We start from the raw sequence: 19,939 nt of genomic DNA on the forward strand, positions 1-19,939 counted from the left end.
CAGGAGAAGAGGAATTAAAATGTGCTAGCTGCAAGAGGGCTCACAGTAGGAGAAGAATGAGTACTGGTTACTATTTCTAATACTTTAAAAAATAGTACTGAGCAATAATTACCAAATGATAGCTAAGTCATGTTTTCCCGAAACAACTCTTTTCTTCAAAATTATGGATATTCTTTTCTTTTTCTTCTCTAACATACAAAATGAGCCCTTTGCTTAAAAATAAAAATGACTTCATTCTATGCTTGTAGAAAGTAATATATTAGGTACCCAGAATTCAGTGGCTTCTGCATTTTTTTCTTTTTTATGTGGGTGTCAAATCTGTTGTGAGAATATAACAACTTTTATTATGCTTAAAGTACATTCAGCATAGCATGGGATAATATATATTTTACATTATTTAGGAAGTTTTAATATTTATGAAAAATAAGCATTACATATGCTTACCCTTTTCACAATGTTTAAACAGGAAAGTGATCAACATTTGATTTTATGTAATTTTCTAATAGATAGTTAGATAGAGAATTATTTTTTGGAGTCCAGTATGTATGGAGACCCACAACTCACCCAAAATTGGACAGAAAATTTAGGGTTAAGAATGAAAGGTACGATAAAATAAAATAAGGTAAGGATATACATTTGGGAGAGTTCCATGGATATTTGTCTTATTGTTGGTTTATTAGATAATCATTTACTGAAAATATAATTTTACCTATTTTGAACATTTCCTTAAATTTTGTTAGTTTTATTGTACCAAATCAAGTTAGTTTTTAAATTGACATAGTCTTTTTTTTTTTGAGACAGAGTCTCTCTTTATTGCCCAGGCTGGAGTGCAGTGGCACTATTTCGGCTCACTGCAACCTCCACCTCATGGGTTCAAGCAATTCTCCTGCCTCAGCCTCCCAAGTAGCTGGGACTACAGACGCGCGCCACCACGCCTGGCTAGTTTTTTTGTATTTTTAGTAAAGATGATGTTTCACCCTATTGGCCAGGCTGGTCTCCAACTCCTGACCTCGTGATCAGCCCTCCTCAGCCTCCCAAAGTGCTAGGATTACAGGGTGAGCCACCGCGCCCGGCTGAGTCATAATTTCTTTAAGGTCATTGCATCAGCCTGCAAGTATGGCCAAGCACATCCCCACCTACTGCCCCTGAAACATAATTGCTTTGTCTTCCTCTTTTCTTATTCACCCTCATTCTTGGGGATCCGCTCAGGCCCCATGCCACAATCTTCTCTAATTCCCATTGGTCCTTTAATTCGACAGATATTTATTTTGAACCTATTATTCCAGGTGCTGGTAATAGGGAATGGCACTAACAGATGAGATCTCAGGCTTCACAGAACCTTCTTCCTGATGAAAAAGTAAATAAGCACATAAAAAAGTTTGTGATAAGTGCTATAATTAGATTGTGATAAGTGACAAAATAATCGACTAGATTCTGAGACAGGTCATGCTACCCTGCTACCCTACAATGAAACTTGACTAACTGACTCACACCAAAGTCCCTTGTCAGGTGTAAATGTTTTGCTATTTTAGATAAGTACAAGGACTTGGCCTACAAGCATTTCTACTCATCAAGCATGAAGTTGTCACTAGAATATTTACAGGTAGCACTGCTATGAAGGTTTCATTTAAAAATATTTGAAATAAAATCAGCCCTACTTGGTATACACTGGTCTTTCTTAACTGAAGATTCTTATAAACTGCAGAGCATTACTGTTGGAAAACTATGAATATCTCTCACATAGTATATATAGCAAATTAACTTTCTCTTCAAAAGATTCCCTTATAACTTTATTAACAATGACCTCAAATCTTTTGCAGCATTACATCACTGGATGTAAAAAAGGGAAACTGACTTGAAGTGGAAAAAGGAACAGATGGCAAAGTGTGTTCTACACACATATAGAAGGGTTTTTTTTCTTTTCTTTTCTTTCTTTCTTTCTTTTTTTTTTTAACCAGAGAAGCTGCTTCTCCTTTTAATCCAGTTCAGTATGTTCTAAAGAAGCTACTATTTCTGAAAGTATTGAAGATGCAGGGCCAGTTTTTAAGTATGGACCCACAAGAAGCAGGAAAATAATGATGTATGTTAAATGTCTGTCCTGGAAAAATGAGGAGGCTGCGCTAGATGATTGCAGGGATCCCTTCCAGCCTGAACACTCCATGCCTCCTTTTTCCGCAAACGCCACATTGAAGTGGTATCAGTGTCTGCTCTAGCTGCCAATTGACATCACTGCTTTTCTTCTCTAATGCTCTGCTTTTCTCATTTCTTTTATGCCACTTACATTTTAAACATCTCCATCTTTTTTCTGAAACCTCATCTTTATCCAGTTCAAGGACTGCAGCTCTCTTTCGCTCTTGAACTGACTGAGTGTCAGGGCTCCTCCCTAATCACTCAAATACCTTATAATTCCAGGCATCCTAATCCTGCGTAATCATCCTACCACCACCTTTCTGCTCTTTCTGCTTGCTGAACTTGACTCTGTTAAAAATCTTTGGGGAGTTTACCATTTAAGTTACTATGAATTGTTAGCATTTTAGTGAAAGAAACACTTGATAATAGGATTTGTTTTGGGGAAGGGTGGGAGTTGATGGTCAACGTCAGTTTTCTGGGTTGATAAGGAGCTAAGAGGATTAAATATATGAATGAAAAGTTATAGGAAACTACTTTCCTTGCCTTACATGCTGAGGTCATAAATCCTACCTCCTCGGAGATATTTTTCCCCCAGCAGTTTCTAGAGTGGTTTTAGAGTATTAATGAAATTAGTAGTAAAAAATATGGGAATCTATCACTGGAAGAGTAGGGATTAAAGATATGTAGTAAAACTGGAAACCAAAATGAATCAGTGAATATAAAAACAAGTAGACAGCTGGAATGAATCCAGATAGCAATGGTCAGAAGCACAGGTCAAAGATTATATAAGAAGCCAGTACCCAGCGTTTACACCGAAGTTGAAGGTCACCATGAAATCATGGGTATAAACAATATAAGGGGTCAGTAAGCAGACCTGAAGTACTGGGGGCTAGTGAGTCTTGAGTACTTATTGACCAGAACTGAAACAGAGATTGGAAGTAAGAATTTAAGAAGAAAAGGTTAGCAAGGCAGAACAAGGAGTACAAAGGACATGAGGGCTGAGGTTAAGACAAGCAATAAAGCAATGCAGAAGATCAAGGAACTAGTCCCTGCTAGATGCTAGAAAACCAGGCAATAAAAATGTGGCAAATATCTGTCTCACGTAGGAAACCTTGTATATGTTTTCTGCTTTGCAGCGAGAAATAGATGGCTGGATTCAAGAGCAGAGCTAGCATACAGCTCAGAGACAGCTAATGCTTGGTTAGGAAACTGGAAAGTTCACTCTGTTATAATGGGAACTATCAGAAATGAGGATTATTTGGTAATCCTGTTGGAAAGACAGGAAAAGAAATAGAGTAAGGTGGGTAGTGAGAGGAGCTAATATTTCTGTGCTAGGCTTTTTACCTCTATTAGCCCATTTAACCATGCTTGCACCAATTTTGAGAAGTTAGTAGTTGTCTTTGGTAGATGAAATAATTATGTCTGAGTCAAATTAAATGAATTGCCTATGGTCACCCACCTGATTTTTCAAGGAAGTAAACAAATTAACACTGTGAGAATAAAACTTAATTTCCCAATGTTTTCCTATTGCAGTGATGCACCATAAGAAAAAATGAAATTTCAATGTTTTCATAGTTATAGAGTCAACACAAATTTTGGCAGGGGTATGAATGTTGGAGCCATAGAGGTGGGAAAAAAAAAGTATGTGGGCAGTGTTGAAGCAAAAGTTGAGGGATGCTAAATTGCAAACACAAGGAAGATATTTTCCTTGGCTACATTTTGTAGAGCCTGATTTGCTCTTCAGAATTTTATTTATTCAAACTAATAAAATGAAATAAATAATTGTAACATATATCTAACAATCATTGTGTGTTCAGCAAATGCCAGATATGCTAAAATATCTACAGGCATTATCACACACGCACACACAGACACACACACACACACGGTTAGTTGATTTTATTATCTTCATTTTACCGATGAGGAAACTAAAATATAGATAGATTAGGATACAATCCTAGATCAACATATTTATTAAAGGTTTGGAGCAGAGATTTGCACACCAGTGCCACTCCTTCATATTGTAGTCTTCAGACATTGTAATTTTATGTTCACAAAATAATAATTTTAACTTACATATGCTAGAGGTGGAAATATTCAAACTATAGGTGAGCTGACTCTTAAAAATCACTCTTTGTCATACATGACAGAAAAAGATGTTTATGTAGTAAAACACTCATGGGAACAAAATGTCCTTGGCATTTAAAATTGAATATACAATTTCCATGCATATTTGATCTACTTACTATCAATAAAATATTTCACTTTGGATGTCTGTAATTGTTGTTCACTGAGTGTGCAAAACACATTTTTATATGACAGGTGTCGTGATGTTTTGAGACTAGCTCAGTTTTCGTGGTATTTCCATTTTTAAACAAGGAAGGCATTTGGCTAAACTAACTTGTCTTCACTATAGAAATATTATCCAGAATAACAGCATATACTTGTGAACCTTTATTAATTGAGTGAGGAATATTAATTGCTCTCTGAGTGCAATCATCCATCTTATCATTTCAAGTAAGTGGTCCATGTTTAATTGAATGTATTTTTCTCTAAAACAAACCATTGCATAGTTGCAAGTAAATAACATCTATATTTAGATATGCCTTGTTTTGTGAGAAACATTGAAGCATCCGAGGCAACTTCTGATAATCTTTAATATTTTTCATTCTGTTTTTCAGAGTGACATGTGCCTAGAAAAATCAATGTAGGGAATTTTGAAAAATAATTTTTAAAGGTAAAAAAAGATTACAGGATTACTTTTGGTTTTAAACGTCCATATTTTTCTAAATCCCTGAAACAACTTTGAATATTGTGGCTATAATTTAAGTTTCTCAAATTCCTCAGTGAACTATAAGAAATTTTTCTAAGATAAAATGTTAGAAGTTCAAAGATGCAGTTGTGTTTTACCCAAGGAAATCTTAAACATTGTATGGATAACTGAGAAAATAATTAGATAAAGCAGAATATAATATTGAAATTATCTCTAATGCTTTGTACTTTTGTGTGTTTATCTATTGTCACTAATGAAGTCATCTGGAAAAGCCATTTAATGATGATTTGTTAGTAATGTGTGCAAATTAGTTGATCATTAGCAAAATCCAGCTGCTAGAATATTTTTGTATATCAAATTAAAGGAAGGTATTATTTTGTAGCTTATCATGCCTCATATTTTCTAGTTTAACAATAAGTATCAAAAATGCCATCTTTCTTGGATTTAGAAACAAAAAGGACCATTGATAGATTTATATTTAGTTTTAATTGATGATTTCCCCCAATATTATAGAAAATTGAAAACATCATGAGGTGTCATACAATTGTGATTCTTAACACAGAATAAATGCAGCTAGCTCCTTTTAAAAAAATCATTTGATGATAATAAATGTTTCTGATACAACAGCACAGACTAGTGGCAAAGCATTTGTAGCAAATGTTTGCTTCGTTATGAGATATGTTATCTGAGGTAGTCATCTTTATATATTATGAAATTATATCAAATAAGCTGTATATTTAAAATAGGAATGATTATCATACAGTATGGTTTTGTGGATCTTAAGAGTATATTAGCTAAATGTATTTTATTCATTCTATTTTACATTTACTTCAAATAACCTAGAAATTATTCTCAAAATGATAGCTGAAACATATACACCTAAAGGCAGATAGTGAATTTAAAAAATATCTTATTGTTTAGATAGATACTTCTGAGGTCACATTTGTTGTTTTAAAGTTGCAATGTAAAGAATCCTCGATAAGCAAGGCTATTTTTCATTCAGATTAAGTACAGATATAGAAAATACGGTAGCCACTTTATACAGATGCTAATTTGCTTGTCCCAAGACTTTCAATTTATATGAATTCAATTATATGTCAGTGTTCTAATATTTAAACATTATTTTCCCATTTTAAGTGTTTTGTTAATTGTTAAAATGTTTTTCCAAAAAAATATTCTTTTTATTTAAGAAACTTCTGAACAAATTTGCCTGTTAATAAAGGGATACTACTTTGGCCAAAGAAAAGGTAAAATAGATGTTTTCTGAACTGTCTCCTAATAATTCAAATTTAAAAACAGGATGAGCAAATTAGTTCATATATGATTACCAGACCTCATTTTGACCTCTGAATCTTGAATAAACGTTCTTTCCCAAAATACATAGTGAGCAATTTCTGCATTGACTATACATACCATCTGGAACAGCATAGAGAATAGCCTCTATATGCTGCAATATGAAAGAGATTCTGGAACTGTAATTATTAGTTGACTCTCATTGAAATGACTCATAAACTGATAGTGAAAGGGAGAGATAGTATTGAATGGTCCCAAAATGTCAGTGTAATGGATGCTAAGCCCATGATAACTAAAATCATGTCTTGTCTATTCCAATGAAGTTGCAAAATCTATCCCATAGCTTCTGAAGGTTTGTGTTGCTTTATGATTATAATAATAATAATTTTAATTTGGGTTCCAGTCTCAGCTCTATTACTTACTTTCTCTGAAAACTTCAGAAAACTTCCCAGCCTCCCGGAGCTTTAATTTCTTAGTCTGTGTATTGTGTATGATATTAATGATCTAATATGGTTCTAGCGACAGTTAAATGAGATAATGTTTGAGAACACTGAGAAGTGAAAAATGAGAGCAAATTATTTGATAATTCTCAAATCTAGATTCTCTGTATTTGTGGCTACTTTGTACATTTGTTCAGAGAGCAATGATTTTAACACCTCCGTTTGTTCTCTTTTTATGAAGAAATATAACTATCAACTAAGTCTGATCCAATTTTTACATCTGAAAACATATTATCCTGGGGTATAGAGCCAGCACAGTAAATCAGAACAAAGACTTCGTCGCTGAACAATTTTTAAATATAAAGAAAAATTTAGTAGCATAATTTATATCCTCTAAAATTTGATGATAATCTATTATGTCCTCTGTATTATTCAATCAGAAAGTATTATTTTAGAGAAAAACTCATAGACCTTATTCTCTTACTCGTGTTGAAAATACTCAGAAACACAATTATAGGGAGAATATCCATTCCACACATTCACAGTTCCAGTGAATTATAGATGTCTTCAACAGTAGATGGCCAGGGTGTTGAACAAGAAACAAGTTCCCCTGGTATCTTTCATGACATTCCTGAGACAGACCTCCTCTCTCTCATGTTAGACCCTCTACAAAGGGAACTTGAAGCCTCTAAATATTTGTTACAAATTCTGAGCTTTTTTCTCTGTGTTACAAATAATAAAAAATAGCCAGTAATCAAAATAGAAGAGTTAATATAAATCACAACTCTCACAGCTTATGATCAAAATACTTGTTTTGGAACTGCAAGTCATTTTGTATACTCACTAATTTGGATATTTATCTTACTAAAGATAAAATAGACTTTGGAATTTTGCAGCTGTGTGCAGGTAGATCCTACATGAAATAATCAAGGGATGATTCTGCAGCACCAGTGGCTTCATCCTTACCTAGAATGTCTCCTTGGCAACATCATATTTCTTCTTGTTTCTTTATATCATTTTGATCTTTAGGTGTGAACCATCATCTCACCTTTTTTGCATCATAAAACACTCTGAATTGTGGACCTAAACTATAAAACATCTTAGAAAAATGTACATATGCACCTCACACAAAATTTTACAGACATTTTTAGAAGGCTCATAGGAATTCCAAATTAACCTCTGAATCCCATAGAGTTTCATTGAGAGAAGGCAAAGATCTCTAAGCTGTAGGAGTTTACTCCTTTACCAGGAGTAATAGCCAGCCTTTGTTTTCTGCAATACTCCCCATAGATAAAACATCACATTGAAAGAGAGGGCTTTATAGTTGGAATATGAAAATGGCTTTCTTTATCAAGCATCATTTTGATCTCTCAGTAAAGCAATGGATATGCTACCTTTCAAACCCATGTGATTTTATTCAGTTTGATTATTTAACTAATAAGATACTAGTTTTACATATAAATTGCAGGTTTCATAAAAACTGATGCCTAAGTGTATCAGAGAGGCAATATCACATTTGTATTTTTAATTCACAACCAGAAAACATTTTATTTTCTATAGCTTTGTGTCTTTAGAGCTTTATTATATCCTAGAGATTACCTGCTCTTACTGCCCTCTGTTTGTGTAGATGTGAAATTTAATTCAGAAATATCCAATGAATGACTACATTTGATTTGTGTTAGAATTCAGATTAGAACTCAGGTATTCTCAGTTAAAATTCAGTGTTCTTTCTTTACTGATCTCTTAGATTAAACTCTTCAACTGTTTACATGTTATAGGGATTCAAAGACTTTTTCACAAATACATTCATATTAGGTAAAGAAATAATCTCCTGGAAATTTTCTTTCCATTTGCAATAAATTATTGTCAAGATTTTTAAAATTCTGGATAATTACTTGTCATTTAGATTTATTTGAATGAGGCCTGGTGGGGAAAAGGACAGTGTATGCTAGTGTTGGTGCCAAGCTACACCTACCAATGTAGCCTTCAGTCTTTCTGTTTGCATCTCCCTCATCTGGTGGTCCTCCAATTTTCTCAGTTCTTTGTATTTTACCTTCCACAATCAGCATCATCTCTGTCAGTTTCTTCACCAACACTAATGTGTTAGTAGTCCTGCTAGTAGCTCTGCTTGTTACCTTTCCTGAGGGTAACTGCATCTTAATAAGGATCCCAGCATATGGCAATAGTCTAAAAGTGCTGAGGGTGGAATTCTACCCTAGAGCAGGGCTAGCAGAATTCTGGGTTCTCAGGAAATGGTCTGTACAGATAGGTTTCTTTTCTGCAGCTCTATAGAGCTACCTTTGTGTAAGGTGGCAATCTATGGTGCTTTGATAGATTGCATTTAATAGATTAATCTACTTTGAGGATTCATCTCTGAGTCTTCTATCTCCGCATGCCTCTTTATGCTGATTCCTCAGAACTGCATAATAGTACGGCAGAAATGGAACAAATTTTAAATTACACATAGAGAAATGACCCCTGTGGCAGCTGAACAGGTGAAAAGGGGGTTAAATTTGCTCTTATCTTTTATATGCCTACAGGGCCTTATTTGCCGGTGTTTAAATCTCTGGAAAAAAGCAGTCGAAAGTTTTAGCATTTTGCTACCTCTGCTACTGTGTTCCCACAGGGGCAGTGCCCTATTTCTTAACATTATTCACTGTCGTTCTGCTTCCAAACAGCAATACTTCTGAGGACGATTGTGTAGTACTGCAGATGCTGCTTTACTTCAGCTAGGAATACATTCCAGAAATTCTGTCACTGAAGATGTGCTTCTAAGGAGGATGTTATTTTGCCACGAGCAGATGAGATCATATGTTATATTTAGGATTCACAGGGAAGGCAACTCCTAATGGGATACAGCATAGATCTAAAGTTTATATCTTATTTAAGTTACATTAACTTTAAGAAATGAATTGTTTCTTTGTCCAAAGCAATGCAATTTTGTAAAAGTGCTTAATCATTTTCTGTATATGATTGTGCAAAGAAAATTATAATTTCAGTAAAATTAAATAAGTTAGTGACATTTTCATAACATTGATACCTAGACTGATGAGATTTTTTTATGTTTCTTGCTCATATTACACTTTTTTAATGAATCTAGTAAAGTCTCTAATATAACAAGGCAATTGAAGGATTTTGCACCTTCTCCACTCCTTGATTTTATACAGTAGAAAATTTAAAAAAATTGAAATAGTTGCTCTAAAACATAATATGCTTATTGCAGTAGTCCTATCTTATTTTAGGTCCTTAAAAAGTGGGTTATTGACCTACTCAGAAAACTACTTTCTGTAAATAAGATCTAAAAGTCTGTTTCTTTTTAGGCCTTATTTTCCTAGAAATCAGTTCCACTGAATTTCACATTTCTAGTTATTTTCTTTCTAGCACATTCAAAATAAAAATTGAAACCTCTTCAAGGATATAGTCAGTCTTTCACATAATTTCAAACTACCTCAAGATACAACTACACATGTCTCAAATGACAAATTTTTGTGTGGGCATGAAAAAACAAAATATCATTTACAATAGTTATATTTAAAAGCTGTTTTCTTTCACTACTGCATAATGTGCTTTTGTGAGTTGTTTAAATATATTTTTGTTTTAGAGAAAGCATGTGCTTTTATGAAAAATTATGTTTTTACATTCTTGTTTTTCAAAAACAGTGAAATACATTTACTTTAAGCAAATGAAAAACATTTAAAAATGTATCACTCTTCAAAACAACAAATAGAAATTGTGAAAGAAAAAGCAGTCTCGCCCACATTACAGTAAATTTGGTTAGCAAGAGGGTGGAGTTGCCCAATAATAGCTCTTAAGCAGATTATCTAATTTTCAAATAGCACATATTGCACTTTGTGTGAAGCTGAGATGGAAGAACACATTTCAATTTGATAAAGTACCTTTAAAAGCGAGGTTTATCAGTGCTCAATTTAATTTTGCATTTAATACATTTTTACTAGATTCTTTCATTGTTTCTCTCTCATTTTTAAAAGAATCTTTTCTTGCTAGGGAAGAAAATATTTAAGCCATTTTAGCCCATGACCACTGATTTAGGAAGAAGTTAACTATGTGAGTTCCATAAACAAGTCTGCAGAAACCAAATATAGCCTCTCGTTGCTAAGTAGCTTGCTGCTGATTCTCCCTACATAGCTGGACAGTCTGTTGAGAGGATCACTAATGGTTATTTGGAAAAACAAGGGTGAATAAGCGTGATTGCATCCCACAGTCAGGGTAGTGGCAATTAGGTTATGGTAATTTGGCTGCCTGTATAATTGGAATTCTCAGTATGTAGTTTGGGCAGAAGCACATCTGCTCCTCGTACCCCTTATTAGGTGTATCTAAAATGTTTCGACCAATTGTTGAATGTGCTGGATGGCTATCCATTTATTCAAAGCTACATCCAGCATGCATAAAAACTGTCAGTGTTCCTAATTCAATAACATCAAACGACAACAAAATGGGAAGACTTTTGGGTTCTCTGGTCAACAGCGCATTCATTTTTATGAATCCGTTTATCCAAAAAAAGCTTGCTCACCTCACTTCTTTCTCTAATTTGAGCTTATTTTTCTAGATAGAGTATTACCTACCAAACACTGATTTTGCTGCTGTCTTTCACTATTTTCATTCCAGTCCTATCCTCACTTTGCAGCAAAGCCATGCATTGCTGAAAACAACGTGCATGCCTTTGAAATTCTGACTGCTATGCCCTTGAACTAAAGGCAATTTAGGAGAACGGCATTTAAGCTTCTGAATATTTTCCTTAGAAATTAGAATAATTAAAATTGTGAAGCTCAAATTTTAAATCATAGATGTCTCATATTCTTTGTTTGCCAAACAGACATAATATTGTTTTATTGATTGTTTTCATCTTTAAATTTTGTCCTCTCTATGATTCACATGATGATACCAAAGCAGTCGTATCTAATTTGATAAATATATCTCAATCAGAAGGGGTTAAAGCAGAATAATAAAAAAAAGTCTTAGAATTCATGTAGTACAATCATACCCCTTTGTTTTTCTTTCCCCCAGAAAAGAAAACCGAGGGCCATACTTAGTGACTTTCCTTAGAACACAGATAGCTAGGACATTTTAACCCAGGAGTTTTAGTTCATAAGCTAAGTGTTCTTTATATAAGGAAAATGTTTTTCAGGTGGAAATTAAAATGTGTTTGAATACATAGTAGTAATCTAGCTTACTTGTGTAACTTTCACCATTTTAATTGCAACTTCTATTGTATATATGTAAACATACACAGATAATAGAGATTTATATACCTTACATTTTGGTCGAGAAAACTCATATAGGTCCTTTTTTCTCAAAACTTTATTTTGACATAGCATTCAAATAATTGGCTTTAGGGACATGGACAATTGGGATTTTTCAGTCTTTACCTGACAAATAAATTATGGTCTTTCTTTGTATTCATTTTCTGTTGATTGAAATAAAAGTTTTAAATTGTCGCAGTAGAAATAGGATGATCACTTTTATTTCATAATTTTTGTAGATGATTTCAAGTTTTTCAGGAATTCAATTATAATTTTGATGATTTGAATTTAATTCTATAGGAAATTGAGTTATAGGGATAGGAAGAGTTTTGTGAACAACAAACCTACGTACATGCCTATACATCTTTTTCATGTAGCCAATTAAAAACTAAGATGGCATTTAGGGTAACTTTTTTCATAGTCGTACATTTTTGTACCTAGACTCATTGTAAGCAACAAAAGAATGAAGTGTTTGGAATCAAGGTCAGAGATTAAAGTTTATCGTCAGTGTTAGAGGCTAGTGTAAAGGGCAATAATTGTTAAAACAATCTGGGAGAGAAATGAGGATATAAACCAAGGTCAGGGCCATAGGGATTGAGGGGAGGGAATAGATAAAATAATAATACAACATTTTATACCCATAATCTAGAGAACTAAGTGATTACAGTTCTCTGAGAATAGATGAATAAAAGAAAAATATAAAGTGAGTCCAAATTATCTGATTTGTGCAACTGGGCAAATATTTTCAAGGTGTAATGTTGAAGTGTGCAGGCAGTCTGTTCAGGTCCCAACTCTAATAATTATTAGCTGTGTGAATTCAGGCAAGTAACTTTACCTCTTTGAGGATCAGTTCTGTGATTTTCAAAATGGTGATAATATTAGTATCTCCAATATGAGGTTGTGGAGTAACTACATAAGATATCAGAAGTGTAAGATACATTATAAGTGCTTAATCAATGTTATCTATTGTTATTGTTCACTGAGATAGAGAACACAAAATCAGATTAATAGAATAAAGGTAATTGGATATTTTCACAAGTTGAATCAAAGGTGTCTTTGGGATATTGATGTAAAAATGTCCAATTTGGGGGCTATATATTTGGGATTTGTCAGTAATAGGTTATTATTCAAGCCATGGCTTTGTATTAGGCCATCATGAGAGATGTTGTAGAATGATAAGGGCAAAATGTTAAAGATGAAGTCCTGAGAAGAAATTTCATGAGATATACATGGTCAATAATTAAGAAGGAACAAATAGAGTTACAGGAAGAAAACAAGAGAAAAGTAGCATCATGGAAATCAGGAGATAAGTTGTAAAATGGTACTCATGTTCAGTAGAACCAAATATGAGATGTGACAGATAAAAGAAATTCAAGTCTGCATTTGGAATTATCAACATGAGGGTCATTGGCAATTTCAGACATATCGATGTCTGTAGATAGACTCTCATATACAAGGTGTGATGAAAGGTTTGGAAATAGAGGTAGTGAAATTAAACTACTTTTTGAGAGAACATGACTGAAAAGAAAATGAAGAACATAATAACTATGTAGGATGCAAAGCCTATAAGAGCTTCATTTGTTTCATTTTTCTTTGTCATTTAAGAAGAGATATTTGAGCTCTCTTTAAAGCTATCTTCAATGGAATTATTTTCTAGATATTAAAGTTGCAGGTTAACAAAACGTCTTTTTGCATGTAAGATAAATGACATCTTTTCCAAGAAAACGAAGATTGATGCTCTCTCAAATATTAGTAGTCAATTTCCATGGAGAACTTGTCTTGGTTAAACCACCCCTTAAATGTAAAGTGAATGTGTCAGTTTCTGAATTAGCTTGTTTTTTTTTTTTTCACTGCTATAAAGAAATACTCAAGACTGTGTAATTTATAAATAAAAGAGGTTTAATTAGTTTACATTTCCACAATATACCAAAGCATGGCTGGGGAGTCCTCAGGGAGCTTTTACTCATGGCAGAAGGTGAAGCTGGAGCAGGCATCTTCATATGGCCGCAACAGGAGGAAGGGTGCAGAGAGGTGCTGCACACTTTTAAACAACCAGATCTCATTGTTACTCACTCATGCTGCAACACCACCAAGGGGGATGGTGTTAAAACATTAGAAACTGCCCCATGATACAATCACCTCCCACCAGGCCCCACCTCCAACATTGAGGATTATGATTTGATATGAGATTTGGGTGGGGACAAAGATCCAAGCCATATCGGTTTTCTATGTTAAATATTATTTTGTGGTGCATGGTGCTGTAATCCCAGCACTTTGGGAGGCTGAGGCAGAAGGACTGCTTGAGTCCAGGAGTCCGAGACCATTCTGGGCAACATAGTGAATCTCTGTCTCTTCAAAACAAAACATTAAAAAATTAGCTAGGCATGGTGGCACATAACTGTAGTCCCAGCTACTTCAAGGAGACTGGGGTGGTAGGATCACTTAAGCCTGGGAGATTGAAGCTGCAGTAAACCATGATCGTGCCACTGCACTCACCTTGAGCAAGAGAGTGAGGTGCTATCTAAATAAATAAATAAATAAATAAATAAATAAATAAATAAAATTTGGCTCAGGCCTGTAATCCCAGCACTTTGGGAGGCCGAGGCGGGCAGATCACAAGGTCAAGAGATCGAGACCATCCTGGCCAACATCATGAAACCCTGTCTCTACTAAAAATACAAAAAGTAGTGGGGTGTGGTGGCATGTGCCTGTAATCCAGCTTCTTGGGAGGCTGAGGTAGGAGAATCAGTTGAACCCAGGAGGTGGAGGTTGTACTGAGCCGAGATCGCACCACTGCACTACAGCCTGGTGACAGAACCAGACTCCGTTTCAAAAATATAATAAAATTAAATAAAATTTAAAAAAAAGTATTTGTGCTGTTTGTGGAATCCTGGCAAAATTGTGTGTGTGTGTGTGTGTGTGTGCATGAGTGTGTGTATGTGTGCCTTGCTGCTATTTGTTTTGATATCTAAGTGATCAGTTTTCATTTTATGGTGGGCTATGATCTGAGTATGATGCTTAAATGCTGATAAACTTGATGCTTAATAAGCAAAAGGGCTTTAGAATGTTTATCCAGGCTTAACAGGGAAATACATCAGGGAATTAAGCATGCGGGTAACACAGTGATGATCATTTACCTGTCAACAATCTACCATTTGTATGTCTTAGATGTCAAGGAGAAAGGGATTAAAATAGGCCTGAGAAAGCAGAGATTCCACTAGGGTATGTAGACTGTCAGTCCTAACCTGTTCTGACTTTTATTAAAATAATTATTAAATTTGTATCTTTCTTTGAAATACCTAATACTGCGTTTATTTGGGAGATACGCAGTATAAGTATCAGTGGGTATACTGCCAGATACCAATGTTGAATATCCAAGAGTGAAGTTTATTTTAGGCCTACAGACCAGTGGGAATCTGAAGTGATCATTGGTCGGGTATGTTCCACCCCATGATTTAGACACTCACCTATGTCCTCCTAAGTTTTAAACACAAACAAATGAAGATATAGATTTTCTGCTTCCTGAACAAGGGCCAAAGTTAGTTGTCAGAAGCATGCTGTCTTGCTGGTATTTACTCACTTATCTTTTCATGCCTATTTTTTTTTTAATGAAGTAAACTTTTATTATTGAGCAGGAAACCACTAATAAGGAATTTCATGAATAAGGAACTCAAGCTATCATATTTGGGCACCATAACATTTGGGTTGGGGGAAATGGACTGTAAGATTGGTCTGGAGTTGTTAATTAGCAGGGTGGTGAGACTGAAGGAAGGCTGAAATGATGAGGGTGTGGAGAGGTAGACCAAGCGTCAACCTAGATAGGGAAGTAAGAAGAGCCAGAAATTAAAGACTTAAATGTAAAACCTAAAACTATAAAAAACCCTGGAAGATAACCTAGGCAACACCATTCAGGACATAGGCGTGGGCAAAGATTTCATGACGAAGATGCCAAAAGCAATTGCAACAGAAGTAAAAATCAACAAATGAGATCAAATTAAACTAAAGAGCTTCTGCACAGCAAAAGAAATTATCAACAGATAGATGACTTACAGAATGGGAGAAAATGTTTGCAAACTATTCCTATAACAAAGGTCTAATATCCAGTATGTTTAAGGAACTTAAACAAATTTACAAAAAAAAAAATACCCCATTAAAAAGTGGGCAAAGGGCACTTCTCAAAAGAAGACCTACATGCGGCCAACAACCATATTGAAAAAAAGCTCATCATTGATCATTAGAGAAATGCAAATTAAAGCCACAATGAGATACTATCTCACACTAGTCAAAATGGCTATTATTAAAAGTCAAAAATAATACATGCTGGCAAGGTTGTGGAGAAAAAGGAATGCTTATACACTGTTGGTAGTAGTGTAAATTAGTTCAACCACAGTGGAAGACAGTGTGGAGACTACTCAAAGACCTTAAGACAAAAATAAAATTGACTCAGCAATCCTATTACTAGCAATCCTATTACTGTATACTCAAAGGAATATGAATTGTTCTATTATAAAGACACATGCACGTGTATGTTCACTGCAGCACTATTCACAATAGCAAAAGCGTGTAATCAACCTAAATGACCATCAATAATAGACTGCATAAAGAAAATGTGTTACATATATATCATGGAATACTATGCAGCCATAAAAAAGAACAAAATCATTTCCTGTGCAGGACTTTGTTGGATGCAGCCGGAGACCGTTATCCTTAGAAAACTAAAGCAGGAACAGAAAGCCAAATACTGCATGTTCTCACTTATAAGTGGGAGCTAAATGTTGAGAACACATGGACACACAGATGGTAATAACATACACTGGGGCCTATTGGAGGGTGGAGGTTGAGAGGAGGGAGAGGATCAGGAAAAATAGCTAATGGATATTAGGCTTAATACCCCGGTGATGAAATAATATGCACAACAGACGCCTATGACACGTTTCCCTATGTAACAAACCTGCACATATACCCCTGAACTTAAAAGTTCTTAAAAAAAAAAAAAAAAAAAAAAAAAAAAAAAAAAAAAAAAAAGGAGAGCCAGGAGCTGAGACAGAATGTGAGAAGAAGAAATAGTAAAAGGCAGGAATTTATGTGCAAGAAATGATTTAGCAGAAGGAATAGAGGTTAAATAATCAGAGATTATCGTAAGAAAGAATGTCAGTATGATAAATTTAGTTTTAACTTTATTTGTGAATTGAAGGCAATTGTTTGGCATTAAAAAAGTGGGTTTGTGGTTAATCAACAAATTAGTGTCCTACAGCATGAACTTTTATATCAGAGCAAGATTTTTTTCCATATGAATTTTAGAATAGTTTTTTCTTATTCTGTGAAGAATGACATTAGTAGTGAAATAGGAATAGCATTTAATCTGTAGATTGCTTTGGGCAGTATAGCCGTTTTAATGATATTGAGTCTTCTAAAAGATTCTGTATATTCTTTAAATATTATAGGCTACAATACTTTACATCAAAGAAATAATATAGACTCTCATTTTAAGGTATCATTTCTTAGCCCTAATTTGTTAATTTCATTTATCTACAAGGCAGTTTTTCCTGTTTTCCTTTTTTATCTGATCAATTGACTTAAATGTGACATAATACAACTGCCAGAGAATGTGAATTAAAGCTATCTCTCACTTTTCCTTTCAGGGAAATCTTGAGGAGTTTGATACTTTTCATCCTCCAGCTATAAAATCATCTTGTAGGGGGAAGCTGTACATTGGTAAGTCTCACTCATTCTAATTTTTCTTTTTAATGCTCAATTTAATACAGTCTTTGGCTTGGCCGTAAGGTAAAACTAGCATGATTCAAAAGATGTCAACATCGTTGCTTGACTAATTACAGAATAATTCTTTTTTAAAAATAATTATAATATGATTTTACTTTTGTTTTTAATTACTCTAGTAATAGGAGTGATATTAAAACTTATAGATATAAAACGAAAATTATGTGCTGGAATAAAAAGTAGTATTTTTAATTTTAAAGTTGTGCTAGTATTACTTTTAGCTAATTTTTAGAATATTATATATATTGACACATTGGCTCACAAGCAATAGCTGAGTGAGGATCCACGAAGAGATCTGAAGCTATGACTTTTAAAAAGCTAATACACTATACTTATTATATATAAATTTTATGCCATAAAGTCAAATATGTAGCTATTATGTTTCAATGCATTGTTTCTCTCTTACCAGTATATAGCGTTAGTATTTCTTGGTATCATGTTTCTCAGCAACACTCCTCCCCATTTGCCAACTCTCTCTCTCTCATAAATATTTTGAGAGCATGTAAGTGTGTGTGTGTATGAGTGTGTTTCTGTAGGTACATGTACAGAAACACACTCATACACACACACACTTACATGCTCTTTAAAATATTTATCGCATCCAGGTTGCCATTAGTTAATTTCAACTTTCCCAATTCATGTAAACTACAGACTCAGCAGCACTTCTCATGCCCTCACTTTCTGATTAGTGGAGGTTTGGGTGGAATACTTCATCAGTTAAAAATACTCAATCTGCACTCAAGTTCATATACATTGCTATAAAATCATGTAAATTTACTGCTATCTTTATAGATAAATAATAGTAAAAAATATAAATTGCATACAGTTGAAATGTAAAAAGATATAACAAAAAAGTCATGTACGGAAATTAATAGAATAAAATTTTAGGAATCACAATCAATCCTAAAAATCCTCTCCTTCTCCTGATTTTTATCAACTTCCGGAAGTTCTATTTGACACTAAATGATTCTTCAAAAATACTAATTCTAAGCATTAGATTGAATAGATATACTGCATGTTGCAAGGTAGCAAGTGTGTTTTTACATTTATACATACAAGTAAGCTTGTACATGTGGCTGATATGGAAAAAATTCACTATATCAGGAGTTTGAGGAGACATAGAAGAGTCCCCAGGGATCTCATCTGAATATTCCTGTTCTGGAAAGTTTAGGGAGTGAAAGAATTTCAGGGAGGTAGTTATAGAGAATTGAAGAGTCAAATAATAGGGAAGGATAACTTGTGTCCCATAGAATATCTCCAAAGATATCTTGGCAAGTTGCCATCTGTTGGCACACATCATTTATGATCACTGTATTGTAGGATCCCTTAGTCATGGATAAGCTTACTAATTTTTTTCTTAGTAATGTCTTTAGTTTTGGGCTACAAGATGTTACACTATGAAGAGAAAAGGGGAAAATTAAATGGCTATAGTAAGAAACCATTTAACCCAAGTTGTTTCTGCATGTGTGAACCACCAATTCTATAAAACAGTTGTTTTTCACAGTGTATCAGATAACTTCCTTTGAGTGTTGAGTATTAATCGAGATCTTCCCATTCCTACTCCTTCCAATAGTAGCTCACATTTAATTAATCCTCAGTTCAACTCCAAAACTAGGCAGGTAGGATGTTAAGGGACAAATTCAAGACATTCCAGACTAGGCAGCCTTCATTAAATCTTTAATATGAAAGCATTCCTAATTCCTGATTCCACTTATTTGGGACTTCTCATTCAAAACCTAATACTGCTGAACCAATTCAAAATCCTCTTAAATTTTCTGTTATCCAGGGGTCAATTCACCATCTCTTGTCTTCAAAAAATATGCATACCTTTCTGAAATACAGATACATTGTGTCTACATCATTCCTTTGATCTACGAATCTAGTAAACTCCATAAAAAAAAATAGGCTCTGCTGGCACAACTCTGTGAATCCTTAAAGACGTATTTGTAGTAGGGACAGAACTAATAGGATATATGTGTTGTGTGTATGTGTATATATATGGAGTTTATCAAGTATTATTAATGTACATGATCACAAGGTCCCACAATAGGCTGTCTGCAAGCTTGAGGAGGAGGAGAGCCAGTCCGAGTCTCACAACTGAAGAACCTGGCGTCCAGTGTTCCAGGGCAGGAAGCATCCAGCACTGGAGAAAGATGTAGGCTGGGAGGCTAGGCCAGTCTCGCCTTTTCACGTTTTTCTGCCTGCTTTATATTCACTGGCAGCTAATTAGATGGCGCCTGCCAGATTAAGGGTGGGTCTGCCTT

At 34.4% G+C, this 19,939-nt stretch overlaps 1 protein-coding gene across 35 annotated transcripts in view; it reads left to right on the forward strand.

Moving 5' to 3' along the window:
• PTPRD (protein tyrosine phosphatase receptor type D) overlaps window positions 1-19,939 on the forward strand; it is a 2,309,829-nt gene that overhangs the window by 565,663 nt on the left and 1,724,227 nt on the right. For all 35 annotated transcript variants that reach the window (XM_054658683.2, XM_054658684.2, XM_054658676.2 and 32 more), the window contains one exon: window positions 17,540-17,612. The gene's annotated coding sequence lies outside the window, so the exon portion shown is untranslated. The remainder of the gene's footprint in view (window positions 1-17,539; window positions 17,613-19,939) is intronic.

Source organism: Pan troglodytes, chromosome 11, assembly GCF_028858775.2.
Source record: "Pan troglodytes isolate AG18354 chromosome 11, NHGRI_mPanTro3-v2.0_pri, whole genome shotgun sequence".
Taxonomy (NCBI): domain Eukaryota; kingdom Metazoa; phylum Chordata; class Mammalia; order Primates; family Hominidae; genus Pan; species Pan troglodytes.